At 44.6% G+C, this 7,276-nt stretch overlaps 1 protein-coding gene across 2 annotated transcripts in view; it reads right to left on the bottom strand.

Moving 5' to 3' along the window:
- Window positions 1-1,689: 1,689 nt before the first annotated feature.
- LOC123021696 (zinc finger protein 260-like) overlaps window positions 1,690-7,276 on the bottom strand; it is a 29,582-nt gene continuing 23,995 nt past the window's right edge. For both annotated transcript variants that reach the window (XR_006414381.1, XR_006414382.1), the window contains exon 4: window positions 1,690-3,102. The gene's annotated coding sequence lies outside the window, so the exon portion shown is untranslated. The remainder of the gene's footprint in view (window positions 3,103-7,276) is intronic.

The raw sequence follows: 7,276 nt of genomic DNA, 5'->3' as shown, positions 1-7,276 counted from the left end.
ACAATTTTCTATGTCATGGGATGGGTACAATTCTGTTAGCTGAAGAAGAGAGAATGGAGTCATTTATTTGTTTTATTTATTTATTTTTCAATTTATATCCTGCCTTTTTCCTACAAAGGGCTCAAACCAGCTTACATCTCCTCCTCCATCTTATCTCCACAACAACAACCCTGTGAGGTAGGTTGGGCTGAGAGTCTGTGACTGGCCCAAAGTCACACAGTTGGCTCCATGGCTGAGCGGGGACTAGAACCCAGATTGTCTGAGTCCCAGCCCCGTGCTCTTATGCATTTCTGAAAATAGGTATGAAACATAATGGATCTTTCTTTATGGTAATGTATTGCTGCTTAAGCCAGTTAGTGTTTCCAAAACTATGTCTAAGCTGTCATTTTCCTAAACAGCTTTCCTAAAGAAAGGAAATCCTCAGAATAAAGACAAAAGCTCATTGGTTCATAATTCCAGTACTATGAGGATTCTCCAAAAGGGTTCTGCACTTTTTAAACTCTGCTCCAAAAACAAATCACATCACTTTTCTACATAGTCACCTTCCTTTGCGATGCGTTTTTCCCAGCACTGTGCCAACTTTTTAATGCCATCAGCAATATATATATATATATATATATATATATATATATAAAAGTGCAGAAACTTTTTGAAGAACCCTTTATTTCAAATTGGATATGTTGCTGCTGTTAGTTGCGAAGTCACATCCGACCCATTGCGACCCCATGGGCATTCCTCCAGGCCTTCCTGTCCTCCACCATCCCCCGGAGTCCACCCAAGCTCACGCCAACTGCTTGAGTGACTCCAAAGGCAATAATTAATTGGCAAATTAACTAGGCAGGAAGAAGTCTCTTGGCAGCAAGAAGCTTCATGGAAAGCACTGGGGTCCAGCAGAATCCCAAAACATCTGGAAGTTGGGTGCTGCAGAAGCAGTTGTGAATGTACAGTCAAGGCCTGGACTGTTTGATTTAGGGATGACACAGAAATAAATGGAGTGGTCATGGGAAACTCTTGTTTTTCACACTGAATGGTGAAGCAACATGGCTGCTTGAACCTGTCCTCCGAATTAGCTAAATGGAAGTCCTCCAAACAGGCCAGAGCCCAGTGCTAATCCAGAGATTTACAAGCCAAGAGCAAGATGAGGTGAAAACACCCACACTTTTAACTGAAGGCGAAATGCAGGTACAACCTGCTTTTGTATTCAAAAGCCTTTGAGACATCGGAGGGCGGGGATGAGCCTCCTTAGCTAGAAATTGGCTTGCTGAATATTTCTCTAGGCTCTTTGGCTAGGTGGGAGCAGTTGCTGCAGCAGCTGAGCTGAAACCATGCAGTTGGTTTAGTCGGTTTCTGAAGCCCTTTCTTCACTCAAAGGGGTTTTAAGGGGCAGCTGGAGGACAAAGAAATGGGCTTCCTTTCTTACATTATATTCCACCTTTTTTTTCTTTTAAAGACCTCAGAGTGACTCGCATTCCTCTCCCTCTCCATCTTTTATTATTATTTATTTATTTAAACAACTTAGATGCCACCCCCTTCGCATCAGCCTCGGGGCGGCTTCCAATCAAATAAACACCAACATATAAATACATAAAATAGTGGAGACATCCTGGCAATTTAAAATCAATAAATAGCATTAACAATTAAAATAACATTTGAATAAAACGGTCTTGGTCTGGCGCCGAAAAGCAAACAACAACGGTGCCAGGCGAACCTCTCTGGGGATCGTGTGCCCTACAACCACAACAATTCTGGGAGGTATGCTGGGCTATTTCTTGACAGGAATAGACAAACGGGAGATGGTAAGAAGTCACAGATAAATGTAGAATAGACCCAGAGAAACTTTCTCCTTGAAGGAAGATCCGTGCAGAGACATTTAATAAATTTCACAAAAATGAAGGGAGGGGAATGCAATGGAGTATTGGAATATTTTGTTGGATCGTTGACATGCCCATGGTGGGCATGTTGTGAGTGGAGCCGGGGGTCAGACTAGATGGCCTGGGAGACCCCCTTCTGACTCGCTCTGTTTCTGTGTATGAAGGTATTTGTGATCCAGAAGGTAATTGCCTCTGGATAGATGTTCTGTTAAGAGTTATTCTGAGAAGGAAAAGTCTGCATCTGGGTCTGGGAAAGTGGCAGAGTACAAGGACTCTTTGGAGACCCTTGGGCATCACTGTCACCTGTCCAGGTGGGCACACCTGTTGGCCAGCTGCCGAAAGGCAGACAAATTCTTCACAGTCATATCAGCCAGCATACGTACAACCAGGGAAAACTGAGATTACAAATGGGGACAGATTCAATACAGCTGGTGGGACGTCAGGATCCTAATCCCCTGTCCATTTTCAAACCCACAACCACCCAGGACTCAGGACGAGAACAAGAACTGAGTTTATGTGTCCAAATGCCCCACCGCTTTGAAAACTGAAATGCCCTGAAAAGGAAAAAGCAGGGATTTTTCAAATGCTCCCACAATGGCAGATAGAAGCATCAGAATGAGCAGAAATCTGCTCGAAATGGAATGGGCGCAAGTACTGCGGAAGGAGAAGTGCCCCCCTTAACCATCAAAGATGGATGGAGGCTTCTGCGATCAGCACAATCTCCCCATGGCAAAGAGGGGGCAGAAGCCTCAAGGCCCTTTCGGCAGGGCTCCATGCCATGATGTTATTCAGTGCGATTCAGCGACATTCACAGGTGCTCACCGGCAGTGAAGGGAATGAGGCTCCCTGAGGGCTGCAGGCACCCCAACTCAGAACGCAGCAGTGGCGGCGGGACCCCAAAAGGCCCACGAGCATCAGCGGAAGCCGCCGTCATCACCACTCAGTCGTGCTTGACCCGCACCAAGAATCATCGCTCTCCATGCCCCTCTGTCCCACAGTGCCTCCTTCAAGTCCGTCACGGTCATCCCAGCGTCCTCCTTTACGGTGTCCGGCCAGCGGGTGCTCCAGCCAATACATGACTTCTCCCTTTTCCGCTGATCATTCCCAGCATGACTGACTTTCCCAGTGGGTCGGCTCTTGCGAGAACACCAACGGATCCAGACCTGATTCGTCCAGGGAACGAGATTTGTGACCAGGCTCCACAAGGGCAGTCCAAGGTCCAGCAGGGCACCTTAAAAAAAAAAGGACAGGGTAGAGTTGGGGAAAGTAGCAAAGGGCACCTGGCATGATCCAAGGGTCGCAGGGGGAAAGGCTGAAGGAGCTGGGATGCTTAACTCGGAAAATAGGGCAAGGGGCGACCTGGTAGGGTCACACACCAGGGATGGGGTGATATTTTTCATGAACCTGGAGCCCAAAGGGTCCGCCCATGATGGGTGGGAGATCCCGGACAGAGCAACAGAGAGCCAGTGTGGTGTCGTGGTTAAGAGCATGGGACTGGGACTCAGACGATCTGGGTTCTATTCCCCGCTCGGCCACGGAGCCAACTGGGAGACTTTGGGCCAGTCACAGACTCTCAGCCCGACCTACCTCACAGGGTTGTTGTTGTGGGGATAAGATGGAGGAGGAGAATGATGTAAGCTGCCTTGAGCCCTTTGTAGGAAAAAGGCAGGATATAAATCAAAAAATAAATAAAACAGAGGTGCTCTCTCACACAGCACCAAGTTAAATTGTGGCTTGCACCAAAATCGGTGGCTTTAAGAGGGACTGAACTAAGCCCAGAAGGCTGCAGATGGGTTTATGCCACTGCTGGTCTCAGGGGCAAAAGGGCCATCTCCCCATGCAAGCTGCCTTGGACCCGTTGCAGGCTATCAATGCAAGAGATGAGTCAGAGAGTCTCCCGCCCAGGAGAAGCAGCTGCTGATCATCTCATCCTGCATGGAAGCCGCTGGAGTTATTCTGACAGGGCTCCTCCAAACAGAGCTTGAGAGCGAGTGTCCAAGGAAGCCCAAATGGGCTTTTCATTGGTTCAATCCATTTGTCAAATGTTATGATGTCTCTTTTTGCTACAACAGCACCCTCAAGGCAGATAACTCCCTGATTGCTACCCAGCCAGCTTTATGCTTCTGCTTCTGTACAAAGCCCTGAAGGATTTGGGACCAGGACCCCTGAGCGCAGACCTCCTCCCTTACCAGCCTGCCAGGTCACTGAAGTCATCAGCAGAAGGGCCTGCAGTGTGGTGGCCCCATTCCTCCGGAATCCCTTGCCCCTGGAGGACAAGCTTACTTTGGCACCTATCTTTGTTCTAGGAAGCCCCTCTTGCTGACTAACACATGTTTTATTGTTACCCTGTTTTTATATATTGTTCTTATCCCAATCACCCCAGAGGGCAGGACAGAGAATCATGGGCTCAAGTTACAAGGAGCCAGATTGCAACTAGATACCAGGAAACATTTCCTGACTGTCAGAGCACGACGTCAATGGAACCAATGACCCAGAGAGGCTGTGGGCTCTCCCGTACTAGAAGCATTCAAGATGCAGCTGGAGGGATGCCTTAACCCGGAGTCCTGCATTGAGCAGGGGGTTGGACCAGATGGCCTTCCGGCCGCATCCATCTCTACTGCTCTATGGTTCTCTTGCATGGCTTCTCCCCAGTGCGGATTCTTTGCGGGGTCTCTGTCTAACCCCAAATCTCCCCTAGGATAGATTCTAATGAAATAATAACAGTACAGTCGAATAAGCAGTAATAAATGGCAGGAGAATGAGGAGACCAGGCTCACCCATGTCAGGCAATCAAGTTGAAACGAAATAGTGAAATAGAGTCAGACATTTAAAGATCAATCCAAGACTTTCTTGCGAGAAGTCAAGTTCCTAATTTGCACAGGGTGCAAAAATGGGAAATCTGGCTGATCTGCCTGACTCTAGACAGGAAATGCTAGACTCACTGGGCTTCTGCACAGTTCCTATGCTGTCAAGTTTCCAGACTCCTGCCTTGTGCTTCTCTGCTAAATCAGCTCTTCTCTGCATCTTCCTGGGATTGGCTTTGGACAGCAGACTGATCCTGCTTTTGAGATTCATCAACCCCGGACCTCCAGAACTCTGTCCCATCCATCACCCATAAGAGGAGGAGATGGTCCAATAACTGTTGACGCCCTTCGCACAAATCCTTACAGATCTTACAAAGTGCTCCTCCTTTATAGGTTCTTTCAGGTAGAGTTGAATGCATAAGAGTGCTGAAGCACACGCTCTGAATTTATGCCATTCATTCTCCATATGGGTGCTTCGCTTACTAAGGTTCTCCCATCGCTGAAACTCCTTCAACATTCTATGTATTCAAATAGCTTTTCTCCAATGTGTGTCCCATGATGGTTAGCACAGCTTTGACTAAGTCTGAAGCTTTCTCTACACTCCGTTCATAGAAAAATCTTATCACCGGTGCATTTTTCCATGTCTGGTAAGATGAGAAAACTGACAAAGGCTCTTCCCACATTCCATGCATTTATATGGCCTCTAATCAGTGGGTGCTCTTGCATGTAAACAAGATGACGTTTCTGGGGATTCCAAGATGGCGTCAGAATGAGACGGATGTGATTAACGGAGTTCTGTTATCACGCCGGTATTACTCGGCAGCGAGTCGTGGGAGACTCATCTAAGCCCTGTTAGGGTGAAGATAGATTGCCTGGGCATGCTTTTGGCTTGATGTGAGATGGCAATCTCATATCTGCTGGGAGCAATTCAGGTACTTCTCAACCGAGTAACACAGGGGGTGGTTTCAGCCCCTTCAAGTTCTCCACGTCTTAGAAGATTAGCTTAGGATTTTTATTAGCTAGATAAGCATTGGAACTGCTGAGTAAATATTTTTTACTTCTTTCGCAATATTACCCGTGGAAAAGCTGCATTTGTTTATAATTTGGCATTAAGAAAAGAAAAACCCTCCGGATGTTTAGGCAGCGACTTAGATAAGAGAGTGCTGAGGCTTTTGTCCAAGTTGAAGCCGAAGAAAAAGACTTTTTCCTCTAATCTCCCTAAGGGTATAAAATTAGTTTAAATTTTTAAGGTGCAATTGCGTGATAGTTTGATATCTGTTTGGACTTCTGCCGAGATCAACTGGACACTCGCCAGGATATTTTTCATATTGTCGGATGCTTTCTTCTTTAATGTGATGACTGTTTAGGTGAGCATTCCTATTTTCCTTTTGCGATGCTACTTGTGGAAAAACTGTATCTGTTGTTAACTGGCATTAAAAAAAAGAGAGAGAGAGAGAGAAAAGGGAGAAAGGAGGAAGGATATAAGAATCTCCATTTTCTCTCCTGCGTTTCTGGGACCTCTGCCAAAGTATTTGGCAACTTGCCAACCTTATGACTGCTAGTGATCTAAAGAAAAGAAAAGTGGAACTGATCTTGGCTGCCACTATTGTGGCTATTGGAATTATTGTAACGATGGAAGAGCTGAAAGGTTTATTTTTTTGGAAATACAAGAATCTTTAATAACTTTACAAATATCCCAAGAGGTGAGTGTTGAGACAACAGGAAATCTTCTCAATTGTACAAAAAAAGCGCTTTGATAAGCTTGATGCTTCTTTTAAGGAGATGGTGATTGATGTAGAATCCAAAACTGAACAGAATATAGAAGAAATGCAACAAGTATATGAAAAATTTGAAACTGTGGATAAAAAGAAACAAATTTGGCCATTAAAGGAAGGAATTTTTTTTTGAAGGATGGATGGAATTAACTAAAATTGATTCTGAGGAAGAAGAAATAGTGAAGGTTGATTTGCAGCAAAAAACACAGCCATTGGGAATAAATACTAACCTACAACAAATGCTACAATCACTGAAGATAAAGCAAGAAATAGTGAAGATTGAAATACAGACTTCGAAGTGGGTTGATTTTCAACAAATAACATCAAGGGGAGAAAGCTGTTCTGGAGATGTAAAGTTTAAAAATATTGATTTTCAACAAACCCTATTAAAACAAAAGCGGTTTGGAAGAGGTGTAAAAAAGAGATCTTAAAAAGGAATGGTATAAATGGGTTGGCATGTTTATTGTGGTATGGAAAGGCTAAGGTATATGATTTTAACTGTGGAAGCTTTTCTACATTTAAATGTGTTGAATTATGAAGAGATTATAAGATAAGATTTAAACTGAACTAAGAAGGAAAAGAATAGGAGTGGAGTCTCCCCCCCCCTTTATTTCTCTCCTTTGTGGGTGATATAAGGGAAATTGAGAGATTCTTTTTCTTTTTTTAATCTTAAAAATGAATGACCAAAAGCTAAGTTGCATGACTCTTTTGTCTTTGAATTGCTATACTAGAAAATGACTATCATGGGAGCTGTACTAAATAGATTTCTTTTTACAAGCGAGATATATTAAAGATTGTAAGGAGCTGGACTCTTATAAGGAGTTAA

The sequence above is a fragment of the Varanus komodoensis genome, unplaced genomic scaffold (assembly GCF_004798865.1).
Source record: "Varanus komodoensis strain SLA01 unplaced genomic scaffold, ASM479886v1 scaffold172, whole genome shotgun sequence".
Taxonomy (NCBI): domain Eukaryota; kingdom Metazoa; phylum Chordata; class Lepidosauria; order Squamata; family Varanidae; genus Varanus; species Varanus komodoensis.
Note: the sequence above shows the minus strand (reverse complement) of the source record. Positions and strands in the feature narration are given on the sequence as shown.